The sequence below is a fragment of the Erpetoichthys calabaricus genome, chromosome 14 (assembly GCF_900747795.2).
Source record: "Erpetoichthys calabaricus chromosome 14, fErpCal1.3, whole genome shotgun sequence".
Taxonomy (NCBI): Eukaryota; Metazoa; Chordata; class Cladistia; order Polypteriformes; family Polypteridae; genus Erpetoichthys; species Erpetoichthys calabaricus.
In genome coordinates, this window is record NC_041407.2 from 9,829,266 (window position 1) to 9,845,567 (window position 16,302).

Consider the following 16,302-nt stretch of genomic DNA (forward strand, 5'->3'; position numbering starts at 1 on the left):
CTCTGAAACTGCACTCGTTAAAGTAGTAAATGACTTGCGGGTAAATGCAGACAGAGGCCATTTATCTGTTCTCATCCTCTTAGATTTGAGTGCCGCATTTGACACTATTGATCATAATATTCTTAAGAATCGCCTTAGTCAATGGGTGGGCCTCTCTGGCAGTGTCTTAAACTGGTTTGAATCCTACCTGGCAGGGAGAAAATTCTTTGTTAGTTGTGGTAATTATAACTCAAAGACACATGATATTCTATATGGTGTTCCACAAGGCTCTATCCTGGGTCCGCTGCTCTTCTCAATCTACATGCTTCCATTAGGTCAGATTATCTCGGGACATAACGTGAGCTACCACAGCTATGCTGATGACACACAGCTGTATTTATCAATAGCACCTGATGACCCCAAATCTCTTGATTCGCTAACACAATGTCTAACCTGTATCTCAGAATGGATGAATAGTAACTTTCTCAAATTAAATAAAGAAAAAACCGAAATCTTAGTGATTGGCAATAATGGATACAATGAGGCTATTAGAAATAAACTGGATGCATTAGGATTAAAAGTCAAATCGGAGGTAAAAAGCTTAGGGGTAACCGTTGATTGTAATCTGAATTTTAAATCGCATATTAATAAAATCACTAGGACAGCATTTTTTCATCTAAGGAACATAGCAAAAGTTAGACCTCTTATATCATCGAAAGATGCAGAGAAATTAGTTCATGCGTTTGTCTTTAGTCGGCTAGATTACTGTAATGCACTCCTCTCAGGACTACCCAAAAAAGACATCAATCGTTTGCAGTTAGTGCAGAATGCAGCTGCTAGAATCCTTACCAGGAAAAGAAAATCCGAACACATTTCTCCAGTTTTGATGTCACTACACTGGTTACCTGTGTCATTCAGAATTGACTTTAAAATTCTGCTTATGGGTATCTATCTATCTATCTATCTATCTATCTAAAGCTTTAAATAATCTCGCCCCGTCTTATATATCGGAATGTCTGACACCTTATATTCCAAATCGCAACCTCAGATCCTCAACTGAGTGTCTCCTTAGAATTCCAAGAGCAAAACTTTAAAGAAGTGGTGAGGCGGCCTTCTCCTGTTATGCACCTAAAATCTGGAATAGCCTGCCAGTAGGAATTCGCCAGGCTAATACAGTGGAGCACTTTAAAAAACTACTGAAAACACATTACTTTAACATGGCCTTCTCATAACTTCACTGTAATTTAATCCTGACACACTGTATATCCAATTCATTATAATAACTATTCATTCAAAATTTGTACTAACCCCTACTCTCTCTTCTGTTTCCTTTTCCGGTGTCCTATTGGTGGTGGCTTGTGCCACCACCATCTACCCAAAGCACCATGATGTTCCAACAATGATGGATGGATTAAAAGCCAGAAGTCTGTATAACCATCAGCATCAAGTGACTCCGTGAGAACCCTAACTACAAAGAGGACTATTTCATTTATGTTAGGTAGAATGCCCAAAGGGGACTGGGCGGTCTCGTGGCCTGGAACCCCTACAGATTTTATTTTTTTCTCCAGCCTTCTGGAGTTTTTTTTTGTTTTTTCTGTCCACCCTGGCCATCGGACCTTACTCCTTTTTATGTTAACTAAGGTTGTCTTATTTTAATTTCTTATTTGTCTTTTATTCTTCTTTTCTTCATTATGTAAAGCACTTTGAGCTACTTTTTGTATGAAAATGTGCTATATAAATAAATGTTGTTGTTGTTGGGTGTGTTTGTGTGTGTCCTGCGGTGGGTTGGCACCCTGCCCAGGATTGGTTCCTGCCTTGTGCCCTGTGTTGGCTGGGATTGGCACCAGCAGACCCCCGTGACCCTGTGTTTGGATTCAGTGGGTTGGAAAATGGATGGATGGATACGCATACATACATATGTACATACACACATATGTACATACACACATACATATATAATAAATATAACAAATGAAGACAAAAAACAATCAATAACTTCTTTCAGCTGCTCCAGTTAGGCATTACCATAGCAGATCATCTTGTTCTATATCTTTGTCCATCACCTTCATGTCCTCTCTCATCACATCCATAAACCTTCGCTTAGGCCTTCCTCTTGTCCTCTTCCCTGGCAGCTCTATCCTTAGCATCCTTCTCCCAATATACCCCTCATATCTCCTCTGCACATGTCCAAACCAACGCCATCTCGCCTCTCTGATTTTGTCTCCCAACTGCCCAACTTGAGCTGACCCTCTAATGTCCTCATTTCTAATCCTGTCCATCCTCGTCACACCCAATGCAAATCTTAGCATCTTTAACTCTGCTACCTCCAGCTCTGTCTCCTGCTTTCTGGTCAGTGCCACCGTCTCCAGCCCATATAACATAGCTGCTCTCACTACCATCCTGTAGACCTTCCCTTACACTCTTGCTGATACCCGTCTGTCACAAATCACTCCTGACACTCTTCTCCACCCATTCCACCCTGCCTGCACTCTCTTCTTCACCTCTCTTCCACAATCCCCATTACTCTGTACGGTTGATCCCAAGTATTTAAACTCATCCACCTTCGCCAACTCTACTCCCCTCATCCTCACCATTCCTCTGACCTGCCTCTCATTTACACACATGTATTCTCTCTTGTTCCTACTGACCTTCACTCCTCTCTTCTCTAGAGCAGATCTCCACCTCTCCAGGGTCTCCTCAACCTGCTCCCGCTACAGATCACAATGTCAAAAACAATCAATAACAATACTTGCAAAACAACATTTAAAAACACAGAAAAAGAAGCGACACCTAAACTAGAGATAACAAACACCCAGATTCACATCCAAATTCAACAGCTGGGCAGATTGAGTGGATGCAATGTGAGACAAAACTGTCAGAGAAAAACAAACATGAAATGTCAAACAATTGTCCAGAAATAACCTTATTTGACAATTCATTCACAAGTCGTGTGCAATCGTCACACATTAACAAAGTGCATCCAATCAAAAATCTCAACCCAAACTCTTTTTTTTTTTTTTTTATAGTTTTAAGTAATACATTTTGACAGCCATTTTAGTATTGAGGCTTTTTGCTTTGCCAGTACCGTGTACAAAAGTTTACTAGATGAGTAAAAATAGATTGTGTCTGTCAAATCTGAAGAGATCTGAAAAGAATCAGAGAAGCCATGGGGTGCTTGAAGGTCTCCTTATCGACTGTCAAAAGACACTGCAGAGCTTTCTTCACTGCTTCACACCCCACATCTGTTTTTAGAATCTCATGCGGCTGCCAAAATGTAAAGTCACGCTGCCCGAGCTTAAACTTCAGGGTCTGCCCAGTCTGGACATCTTGTAGTCACCAAGTGGCCTTTGTTTTTGTTTTTTGTTTTTTTTTGGTCTCCTGCATCACATGAAGAGCTTCTTAAAGTCGGCATCCCTGTTGACAACGGAGAAAGCAGCAGACATGACACACCGACAGGACTTGTTCGTCTCAAGGGCAATTCACAACCAACAAAACCAGAGCAGAAAATGGCCTTGCCCAAGCGCAGCTGCCATCCCTCAGCTCTCTACATCAAAATGGAATCATCTGGTCTGATCTAACAAGATGTCGGTTCAGCAAAGGGCAGGTCAGCACAGCAAGGCAGCTGTCAGCCTCATTACGGCGAGTGGTTGTCAAAGCCTGACCTTTCACTTCTTCACCGACTCCCTGGACTCCGAGAACTCTCACCCGCTGCTTGGCCTTTTGTGCTCAAAACATGGGGAGGTGGCACCTGTAAGGGGAGCCTGTATGTACTTTATATAGATAGGTATGTGTTTGGATATCTAAGTATGTGTACATCATGCGCATGTGCAGCAGATTCAAAAAGTACTCAGACCACTTCACTTTCTGCACAGTTTACTGTGCTGTAGAGTCCATTTTAAATGGATACATTTGCCATTTTTACCCATCAGTCTGCACTCAGTAACCCATAATGACAAAGTGAAGACAAGTTCACCGAAAAATTCATTTAAAAATCAAAAACAAATGTGTCATTCGTGTTAAGTATTCAGACCCTTAATTCTGCACTTTTGGTAGAAGTCCCTTTAGCAGCAAATCCAGCTTTGGATCTTCCTGTGTAAGTTTCTACATACTTTGCACCCCTGGATTTAGACAATTTATCCGATTCTTTCTGGCAGATTCTCTCAAGCTTTGTTAGACTGGACGGGAAGTGTCTATAAAGGGCCATCTTCAGGTCTCTCCATGCATGTTCTATGGGGTTGAAGTCTGGGCTTTGGGTGGGCCACTCAAGGACACTCAGAGGCTCGTCACAAAGTCACTCCAATTATGTCTTTACTGTACACTTCAATTTGTTGTCATGCTGAAAAGTAAACCATTGCCCCAGTCTAAGGTGGTGAGCACTCTGAAGCAGGACCTCTTTGTATTTGGCTCCATTTTGACCAGTCTCCCCATCTCCATAGCACACCCAGAGCATGATGCCGCCGCCACCACCACCACCATGCTTCACCACAGAGATGATGAGCAGTGCCTGGTCTCCTCCAGACACAACCCTTGGTGTTCTACCCAAAGGGTTCCATTTTTGTTTAATCTGACCAGAGAATCTTTTTCCCTCATTCTCTCCAATTCCTTTGAACTGTTATATGTCTTTAACTCTACAGAAGCGTCTGTCTCATCCCTCTACCATGAACTCCTGATTGATGGAGCACTGCTAAGATTGAGGCCCTCCCGACAGGTTGTACTCTCTCAGTTGTGGCCTTATGAAGTCTTCTTAGAGTGACCCTTGGGTTCTCAGTTACCTTGCTGACCAAAGCCATTCTTATTCGGTTAGTTGGGTGAACTTTTAGTCTGTTAATTACCATTTTTGGGCAGAACGGGTTTTACTTCTGCCTGAGACGTTCCACTTATTTCTTCTTTTACAAATACTCAGAGCAAATATTTATTTAGTTCATTTGCTTCTTAAAAACCAAGAAGAGTAAAAGAATAAAAGAAGAAGAACAAGAACAAGAAGACTAGGCTGATTATAGGGCTACAGGGGTTGAATTATGAGGAAAGATTAAAAGAGCTGAGTCTTTACAGTTTAAGCAAAAGAAGATTAAGAGGTGACTTGACTGAAGTGTTTAAAATTATGAAGGGAATTAGTCCAGTGGATCGAGACTGTTATTTTAAAATGAGTTCATCAAGAACATGGGGACACAGTTGGAAACTTGTTAAGGGTAAATTTCGCACAAACATTAGTAAGTTTTTCTTTACACAAAGAACGATAGACACTTGGAATAAGCGACCAAGTAGTGTGGTAGACAGTAAGCCGCTGGGGACTTTCAAAACTCAACTTGATGTTTTTTTGGAAGAAATAAGTGGATAGGACTGGCGATCTTTGTTGGGCTGAATGGCCTGTTCTCATCTAGAGTGTTCTAATGTTCTAACAAGAAGAAGGAAAGAATAGAAGTTCAAGAAATGAAAAGGCTGCAATGGATGTGTGAGGTGAATTAAAAGAATAGAGTAGAAAATTGTGAGCTTAAAGGTGAAAGTCATACAATAGTATATGGTGGACAGAAGACTTCAGTTGGCTGGACGTGTTTGGAGACGTGAGGACAACGGTGGGCCAAAGAGAGTATTGGTGATGAAGTCTATGGGAGAAAGAAGGAAAGGGAGATCAAAAACCAGATGGCAGAGATGGATGTGCACAAGATTGGGAATAATAAGGAAAATGATGGAAAAAGAGATATGGTGACCCCAGATATGGGAAAACACCAGAATAGAAAGAAAGAAGACAACAAAGAGGTGCTGGATACCAACGGAGTGTTACGAATGGTGTTCTTTATTCTTTTTTAATGTACCAGTCAGACCTGAGTTTAGGTAACAGTTTGCCAATAAAAGAGAAGGCGATGAGAAAAGAAACATTGAGAAAACCAGCCAAAAGTCTGTTACTGCAAATCAGTCCTCTCTTTCATGAAAATCAACTCACAAATCAAATCAACGCCAAAGCAAAAAAAAAGTTTAAGAACACTAAAGTGCACAGCAGACAAACTCAAAAGTTTCTCCAAGTTGTACACAAACTCAGCTTAGGATTGCTGGTCATCAGCAGCCTTTTAACTCAATGCGTCCGTGACATCGGGCATCGTGACCTCAAGAGGCCACACTGTCGGCAACCGGGAGTGCAGTTAAAAAAACAAACAAACAAAAAAAAATCCATAACTATTTCAAAGCAACAATTTACAAAGAATATGTCAGAAATGAACTGAGTGACCCAACAATGATATAATTTCACTAAAATACTGTAACTGCAAAATAGACTCCAAACAAACTAGCAAAAAAATTCGGATGTGCAAAGTCAGTCAGCTTTGCACCCTCTGAACCACGTTACCCGAACTCTTCTCTATCTTTAACTATTTACTGCTCTGATGCTGATCTTTCTGACCATAAAAATCAGTCATTACGATAGCAATTGACGAGAAGAATGTCTAATTAATTGCAGAATGACGGTATTTGAGGGTTCCTCTAGAGCGCCTCTTTCTCTCGGTTCAAACACTATTCAGAACATCGTCATCTCATAACAGGCTTCAGTTTCGAGTTTGGTATTTTCCGTTTAGCTCTAGTCCAGCGTTTCCCCAACCTCGGTCCTGTGGCCCCCCCTGTGACTGCAAGTTTTGTTCCAACCAGATTCCTAATCAGTGACAACACCTGATAGCACTGATCTCTCATTTAATTAGCTGGTATTATTTTTCTTTTATTCTACAGGGTGTCCACAAAGTCTCTTTACAATTTCAAAAAATTACTAAAAAGGCAATTGATGAGATATGTTAATCAAATTTGTCCTATGCACTGTGGTGTTGTGGGTCCACAGCTCTCTTAGCAAAGGCCGTTTTAAATAAATAATCACCGCGCTCGCGGCTTAGCGAGGGGGTGTGGTGGTTGCGGCTGTAGCGGGTCTCAGGGCGATCTGCGGTGTGGGCATTTCTCACCTAAGTGCACAGGTGAGAGACTGCCCACATCCGTGATTGTTCGTGGGGCTGCTAACGTGCTGCAGCTGCTATGACCTCTCGGCATATACAGAAGCGCGAGTCGGCTAGAACAAAAAAATAAGGATGGAAAAAGAACAAGAAAGGAAGGAAAAGAAAGATGGAGGTTGCTGGAGAGCGAGGAGCAGGAGAGACAGCCAGTGCGGGTGAGCGAGCGAGTGAATGCTCGCAGGCAGCTGAACGGAAGCCTGGGTGTTAGGCCGACACCTGGGAGTCATAGTAGTGGTCACTCCCGCCGAGTGATAGAGTAGCGGGAGTGACCAGTGAAGGGCGACTGGCCGCATAAGGCCGGGATGGCAGCGGGAGTCGGAAGGCTTGGTGGAGAAGTCCATGACGTGAGCGTCCTGGTTCTCAAGGACTCCAAGTCTCGGGCCTGGGATGAGTGCGTGACCGAAGCCAGGATCAGGAGGCCTCCAGAACTGTGTTTGGAAAAGAAAGAAGGTCAGCTGCAAGAGAGCGTCTCGCCTGCTGCAGGGTCCAAACGGGAGAAGCAGGCGAGACGCTAGTGTAAAAGAAGCACCGAGCTCTTAATTGAATTTTAATTTTAATCCAGCAACATTTTAACCTCATCGTCTTTTAATGGATTATTTATTGGTTTGACTGCACTTATTTATTTGAACGCACTTTTGTTTTGATTGTTGGATTTTAAATAAAAGCACCTTTGCACATGTGTACCATCCCCTTGCTATTGTTGCCTCACTGTCTAGCTCATCGGTAACATTACCGACGGTGTAGGGTTCAAGGGCTCCCGAACAGCGGACGGGAACATGGAGCCAAACCCGCATCATCACATGTACTCAGTCGTTATCAAAGTTTATAACCACACTGCATTTGCGTATTTCAGGTACCCTATTGATGAAAGAGGCTTTTGAATAAACCCCTAAAAAAAGGCTACTCCTCAAGAAGGGGGCGCAATGTGGTTTATTGAAACAAAATCGGATTGGAAAGGGTGGCCCAATTCCCTGGCCACCTCATTCACCAGATATCACTCCCCTGGACTTCTTTCTGTGGGGTTATGTTAAAGATATCGTGTATGGAACAAAGATACAGGACATTAATGACCTGAAGCAAAGGATCACTGATGCCATTGCCGCCATTGATGACGCTATGCTACAAAGAACATGGCAAGAAATCGAGCAACCGTCTTGATGTGCTTCGTCCACCTAATGGTGCCCATATAGAGGTGTATTAAATGAGGCAAAAAACAAACATCAATATCTACTCCTCATTTTGTAATAATTTCCACAGATCTGTCTATTCGTTTGTTTTTTTAATAAAATCTTGAAATTGTAAAGAGACTTTGTGGACACCCTGTACATTCAGAAAAACACAGCAGCATGATTTTTACATTTATAAGACATTTCTGCTTTTGCTGTTGATTTAAATGCTTAAGTCTTTTGTTAATTTCATTCTATTTTGCCCTTTCTCTGTGCAGTTTCTCCCCTTTGTTGAGTCTTATTAATGACAATTAAAAACGAGCAGAGCAGACACACTGGCAAACAACACAAAATAATCAAAGGCTGCAAGTACTTTAGCATCAGACCCACTAATTAGTAAATAATGGATTAATTAAACAATTAGAACACCTAGAAAAGTAGAATTAAAATCAAAATGAAAATATTGTTAAAAAGAAAAAAAATACATTATTCCCATATAACTGCTTGGTACATTTTAATATTTAACTAAACTTAGTTTTCTAATTTCTACATTGTTCCCAAAACACAGAACTTGGGAAACAACACATCACTTAATGAACCCAGGAGTCCAATTAAAAACAGAAGCTGGTTGGAACAAAAACCTGCAGCCTCAGTGTGCCCCCTGGACCAAGGTTGGGAAACACTGGTCTAGACCGTCCTCGAGAAACTGTGACACCCAGACAGACGGACACAAACCCATTATCAAGATATCGACGTGTTCGGTATGGGGGGGAACCCTAAAACGTTGAGATCCGTCGAAAACTGGAGATCAACATTTTTGCCGGATCTAAAGCTTTAACTTCCCCAATAGACGATAGGTTGTGGTGCGGGAGGGCGCAAAGCAAAAATGAATTATGAATCCCAGTCATCCCAGTGAGAGGTTCTGACCCCCACATCTGCATTAAGAATGTTCTTCTTTGGTGCTTTGCAGCAGCTCTTTTACCTCACATGTACCGACCGGCATCACACAGCGAGGCTGATTTAATCAGAGAATAAAGAAGCCTGCGGAGCATCTAATGACAAGGACCAAATAAAATGTTGAAAAAGGCTCCTAGTTTATTTTAAGAGGTTTGCAGAAGGAGGAAAAAAAAACTGTTTTGAATCAATAGAGGGTACAGCAGATTTATTTAATTATTTATCGTGTATTCATAAAATAGGTAAAGAACACTGGAGACCAATGTTTTTGGAGAAATTAATAGATTCTACAGATACAAATAATGGACTTTAAAGGTCACCCCAAGGGGCAGCCAAGCTTCAGACAAACTGGGACGGCATCATCCTTTGCTTCACAGCGCCACCCTGTGGCTGTGGTGGGCATTGTTTTGTGCTCGGCAGACATCACCAGCTGCTCCAGCAAGAAAACAAACAAAAAAGAAACGCATTCAAATCATAATCATCTGCTGCACCAAAGTTAGGTACCCACCCAAAGTGTGTGTTTTGGGGGGGGGGGGGGGGGGGGGCTTTACAGGCCTAGATAAAAGTCACAAAGGCAGAAAGGGAAGTCTGACATAAGGGGGCTACCCACTAAGGGTGGTATGGGAGTCACAAGCCCCAGAAGAGAATAAGCAAGGGGAACCAGCCCAGGTATGACAGCAGCGAGAGAGAGAGAAGTCATCGATACCATCAACGCAGGGTGAGGAAAACAAAAAACAAAAACACATTTTTAGATGGGGTGGCGCAGTGGTAGTGCTGCTGCCTCGCAGTAAGGAGACTTGTGTTCGCTTCCCGGGTCCTCCCTGCATGGAGTTTGCATGTTCTCCCAGTGTCTGCATGGGATTCCTCCCACAGTACAAAGACATGCTGGTTAGGTGTATTGGTGATCCTAAATTATCCCTAGTGTGTGCTTGATGTGTGGGTGTGCATGTGCCCTGCGGTGGGCTGATGCCCTGCCCGGGATTTGTTCCTCCCTTGCACCCTATGCTGGCTGTGATTGGTTCCAGCAAACCCCCGTGACCCTGTGTTAGGATCTAGTGGGTTGGACAGTGACTGACATTTTTAGATGGCATATTCATTCTAATAACATCAAAGTAAATGCCCACAGAATGCCAAGCTGCAAGTATTTGGATGGTCCACCTCACAATGACAGGCCGGACTGCATTGGTAGCACAGAGGAGCTCTGGACAGAGCAAACCACTCTATTTCTGAGGAGTCTGCACTCCCTTAATGTGCGAATTGACATCCTTCAGATGTGCTAAAGCTCTGTGATCCACAGGACAAGTTTCTGCACTGCGGCATGCTGGTCTGGTAACATCACTTCGAGAGAGAAAAAGAGAGGTCCACCGAATCAACAAGCTAATGAAAAGGGTAGGCTCAGATATGGGACCCCCTCAGGATGGTCATAGAGAATTAGAAGAAAACCAAGTGCCATTATGAACAACTCTGCACATCCTCTCTGTGACACAGCAACTCTGAGGACTTTCAGACAATGAATCACCCGGCAGAAGTGGGTCAAGAAAACGGGATGGGGGCTTCTTTATACCAACAGCAATATGCCAGCATAGCGCCTCACTGCGACAACGAATGCTCTTTTTATCTTTAGCCAAGTCTCTCTTTTTAGTAATTGTGTGTTTTTGTTTCTTATAATATGTATTTGTTTAATGAGCTTCTGTAAGACGCCAGATTCCCTCTATGGACAAATAAACTTCCATTTATAGTACAAACCAGTAATACCCACAAAAGTAAACAGACGGCAACAACAAAGTAACACAGTGTAAGTCGTGCTGCCATTGGCAAAGAAGTCACTAAATACTACAGACATGGCGCACACGCTTCAACAATGTTTCCCATACACAACATTTCTTAAAATACTTTACAAACAGTATTAAAATACACCCACACTGATTAAGGGCAGCCTAAAATACTTGGGCAGAACATGGTTACTGTTTTTACTGTCTAAGCCAGGGGTCTCCATCTCCAGTCCTGGAGAGTTACTGTGGCTGCAGGTTTTTAATCTAACCCTTTTCTTAATTAGTGACCAGATTTTGCTGCTAATTATCCATCCATCCATTTTCCAACCCGCTGAATCCGAACACAGGGTCACGGGGGTCTGCTGGAGCCAATCCCAGCCAACACAGGGCACAAGGCAGGAACCAATCCCGGGCAGGGTGCCAACCCACCGCAGTGCTGCTAATTAACTCGTCTTAATTTTAATTGATTCACAACTTAAGACTCAGGCCCTTTAATTATTTCTTTTTTTTTTCTTAATTAGCAAGCAAACGATATTAAAACACAAAATGTACCAACACATACAACCTGCGCCCATCACACAATAACTGAAATTAAAGAAAGGTGAAGGGTTCAGTAATGTTGATCTGCTCAGGTCCACAAAACATTTTGATAAACCGCACTCTTAAAAAAGAAAATCAACAGTTTTGGAAATGTCTGCCATGGCAGAATGAGCGCCACGAAATTAAATAACAGTTTAATTAGCAACGAGAATTGGCTTCAAAATTAAGAAACTGAATGAAGTGAAGTTGGTTGGAGTTTGAGGCCCCAACTTAGTTGGTCATCTGTTGGCTCACTTCACATCAAATGTATATTTAGGTGCTTAAAATACAGGGAAATAGTTAATTAGCAGCAAAAATGGAGCGGCTGCTGCTTCACCACCTGAGGCCACAGGTCCGCCACACCCTCGACCCTCTGCAGTTTGCATACCAGGAGAAGGTGGGTGCGGAGGATGCCATCATCTATATGCTACACCGATCACTCTCCCACTTAGACAGAGGCAGTGGTGCTGTAAGAATTATGTTTCTAGACTTCTCTAGTGCCTTCAACACAATCCAACCTCTGCTCCTTAGGAACAAGCTGACAGAGATGGGAGTAGATTCATACCTGGTGGCATGGATCGTGGACTATCTTACAAACAGACCTCAGTATGTGTGTCTCAGGAACTGCAGGTCTGACATTGTGGTCAGCACAAGAGGAGCGCCGCAGGGGACTGTACTTTCTCCGGTCCTGTTCAGCCTATATACATCGGACTTCCAACACAACTCGGAGTCCTGCCACGTGCAAAAGTTCGCTGCTAGACGCTGCTATCGTGGGCTGCATCAGGAGTGGGCAGGAGGAGTATAGGAACCTCGTCAAGGACTTTGTTAAATGGTGCGACTCAAACCAGCTACACCTGAACACCAGCAAAACCAAGGAGCTGGTGGTGGATTTTAGGAGGCCCAGGCCCCTCATGGACCCCGTGATCATCAGAGGTGACTGTGTACAGAGGGTACAGACCTATAAATACCTGAGAGTGCAGCTGGATGATAAATTGGTCTGGACTGCCAATACTGATTCTCTGTGCAAGAGAGGACAGAGCCGGCTATTCTTCTTTAGAAGGCTGGCGTCCTTCAACATCTGCAATAAGATGCTGCAGATGTTCTATCAGACGGTTGTGGCGAGCGCCCTCTTCTACGTGGTGGTGTGCTGGGGAGGCAGCATAAAGAAGAAGGACGCCTCAAGCCTGGACAAACTGGTGAGGAAGGCAGGCTCTATTGTAGGCACAGAGCTGGACAGTTTGACATCCGTGGCAGAGCAACGGGCGCTCAGCAGGCTCCTATCAATTACGGAGAATCCACTGCATCCACTAAACAGTGTCATCTCCAGACAGAGGAGCAGCTTCAGTGACAGACTGCTGTCACCGTCCTGCTCCACTGACAGACTGAGGAGATCGTTCCTCCCCCAAACTATGCGACTCTTCAATTCCACCTTGGGTAAACGTTAACATTATTCAAAGTTGTTGTCTGTTTTTACCTACATTTTTATTACTTTTTAATATTGTTTTTTTTTTGCATCAGTATGCTGCAGCTGGAGTATGTGAATTTCCCCTTGGGATTAATAAAGTAGCTATCTATCTAAAAACTGGTCATTCATTAAGAAAAGAGAGTTAGAATGAAAACTTGCAGCCACAGTAGCTCTCCAGGAATGGAGTTGGAGACCCAAGAGTCTAAGCCATCTCATTTTATGTAACTTACTATACTACCAAATACAAAGTTACAGCACCAGTGCTAACTATCACTCAAAAAAGCTCATTTAAATTTTTACAGATATGGAAAGTACATAACTGGGCAGCAATTATACAGCATGTGTCTGTGTAACAAGGTTTAGAAAATAAGATGGACTTCAAATATTATCAGTCACAGCCATGGAAAACATTCCCTTGAATATTCAGAGTGAACGTGCGAAGCTGGCACAGGTAACACAAATTGCAAGGAGTAGCAAAATGGGAATCAAGTAGTTTGCTGTCATGTACTGCTATTATTGGGGTGTTTGTGCCTGGCAATGAGCTGGTATATCATGGGCATGATCAAATTAATCAGGTAATGACAATGACACGTGGCCGGTGCAGCTATAAAAAGTGTGCAAGTAAAAGCAAATCACCGTTAGAAATTACAATAGAGTAGAATTCTTAATGCTACAGTTGTTGACAAAACAATGAAACCATCATGTATAGAAAACCGAAAGCAAACAACACTTGTATGCTTCTATACCATATGGTTCGTTCCATTCTTTCTCAGTTAAACACACTTTTGAGACATTCGCTTGCTTTCTTTCATGTTTCGTTCTCTTCTACCGACTTTAACCTGCAATTGGACCGCCCAGCCCCGCTACACCACTTGTTCCACGGAGGGACGTTTAGCGCGTGCGCGATCTGCCCGATCTGGTTAGAAAGACCCCAAACCGCACGGCCGAGTCCTGCAGGAGGGGCTGGCTGGGGCTTTGAATGGCGTGGGCTTGTATTCTGCTCTGCCGCTTCAACCCTAAAATGCGGAACGTGATGTAAAGTGGGCTTAGCACAACGACAGCAATGTTGTTTTTACTTTTTAAAATAAAACATGGAGAACACCCTTTGTGCCAAATTGAAATAATTCAAATGGCAATTATGAAAAAACTATGTTAAAATATAATGCAGGCGCGCGTGGCTCAAATAGATACGCGCTCTTTTTCCTGGCGGTTTCGGTTGCCTCGTTGCTCACCCAGCCGTCAGTAGACCGAAAGGCGGACGGCTCTGCAGATGCCCCCCACCATTCCCCCTTTTATAGTGTACATAGGGGGCTTTTTGATGGCTCCTACATTTGTATAACGGTCACCCGGATACCGCTTGGATGGGACAGCATTTGTGCTCGTCACTGGGAGCCGCTACCGCCGTTACAATATCTAAAGGGTTCACTATATGTTGAGCGGGCATCATTAAATAAAAGTCGTCTAATTGTTATGAAATACACACTCATTGTTCCATTTTCTCAAATTAAGTATCATGGCGTTTAAAAATACGATCATTTGGAAATTTATCAATGGCCGTTTTAATGCCAGCGCTATAATGTCCCTGTTCTTGAAGGCTTCGTCACTTCTCAATGGACAAAAAGGCCACCCGGCTGAACCCGTTCCTATCGGTTAATCTTTTGCGATCGACTCGGAAAAGTCTAAAGATTAAACAAATAAAAATAAAACCTACAATAATTAAATGTAAAGTAAGATTGGATTAGATTAAACGTCATCAATCCCAATGGGGAATCCAAATGCATCCAGCAGCAGAAACATAAAAAACAAAAGCACAGACTCTGAGTGCAGATAATACAGCCAGTCAATCGATCGATAAATAAATAAAATCAACTTAACGAGAACATCGGGTGGAAACACTGAATTGCGTTAAAAGCGGTGGGTAGAAAAGACCCCCAGAGTAAGTACATCATTGAAACAAAATAAAATGACACTGCATTTCATAACAAAGAAGTGAATTTTATTTAATCATACATTCTGTCACAATTTAATGACTCCGTTTTACATGTAAAATATTTTATATATAACGTTTTGCCCCTCCACCTCACGTCCTAATACAGTATTGTTGACCACAAACCTTAAAAACACACAGCCGATTATTTAACAAATTTTAGACAAGACTGTCGGTATATATGAGTATATAAACTCCAAAAAAAAGTAAAATTTAAAACGACGAGTAATTTCTATACCGTAAAGCAACAGTAACACGGAGTCTTCGCACCAGCTGCAAGATTTCCGGTTCTTTTTTCTTGTTATAACTTTACGGTTGACTCGTTAAAGGCACACTTCACCCAAAAGCAATATAATTTTTTAAACGTCACTTACCATGTAGTTTGTAAGACAGTCAAGAAAAGTTTTCAATCTCTCGTTAAGTACATCTTGAATATTCAATCTCGACGGCGCCCAGCTGTGACAAATATTGGACGACGGCAAACGATGTGAAAAACGTCCATGGGGGGTGAAAAAAAGAAATCTCAGGTAACTCGTGTTGAAATATCCATGTCTCCAATATCCATTCGTACGGTCAAAATGTGCGCATTTTTTGTTAAAGCGTTATTAACAGTTACGTCCTGGAAAGGCGCCATTTATAGTAAACAGGAAATGCTCGTGTGTTTAACACGCAGACCTGCCTCTTCCCCTTCATTCATTGGTTGAAAGTCCTGCCTTTAATTCAACCGCACAGTATTGCGGGAATGACGATTTTGCTGTTTACAATGAACGGCGCCGTTACAGGAAGTAACTGTTAATATTTAAAAAAAACGCATCCATTTCTTTCCTGGGTACTACTTGCAGATTAATATCTGTTTAATTATTGATGACAAACCTAAGGGCCGACTGCATTATACTGTAACACTGCTTCTGTACCCCATACACCCACAGCACGAGCGGGAAAAAAGCATTTGAAGTGCAGTCTGTCAGAGGCGGGACAAAATGAGCGGCAAAACGCACAGGGGGAGGAGCCTGGGAGAGCGAGAAGCATGCGTAGTGGAGGAGCTCGGGCGATTGAAGAGAATAGTGAAGTCGGATCGGGGAGGTGCGAGAAATACAGGCTCGCCAGAGCAGTGGGTGAGATCGCAGGTGACCGTGGTGGTGTGTCCGGGACCTAAAGATCGGGCTGACGAGAAGGAAACCCTATTAGGGAGAGCACTGCATAATTAAAGTAAAGTGCACTGTGGTGTCCTGGTGGTTCCTTTAAAGTGTCGCTATAACATATCTTCTTGTATAATACGCTACCGTGGCTGTTCGTTTGTCTGTCCAGGATTTTAAATCACCTGTAGATCGCAAACCGTTTGAACGATTGACCTGAAATTTGGTACACATATACTACGTGACGTCTACTATCCGCTTTCGGGATGACGAGTGAC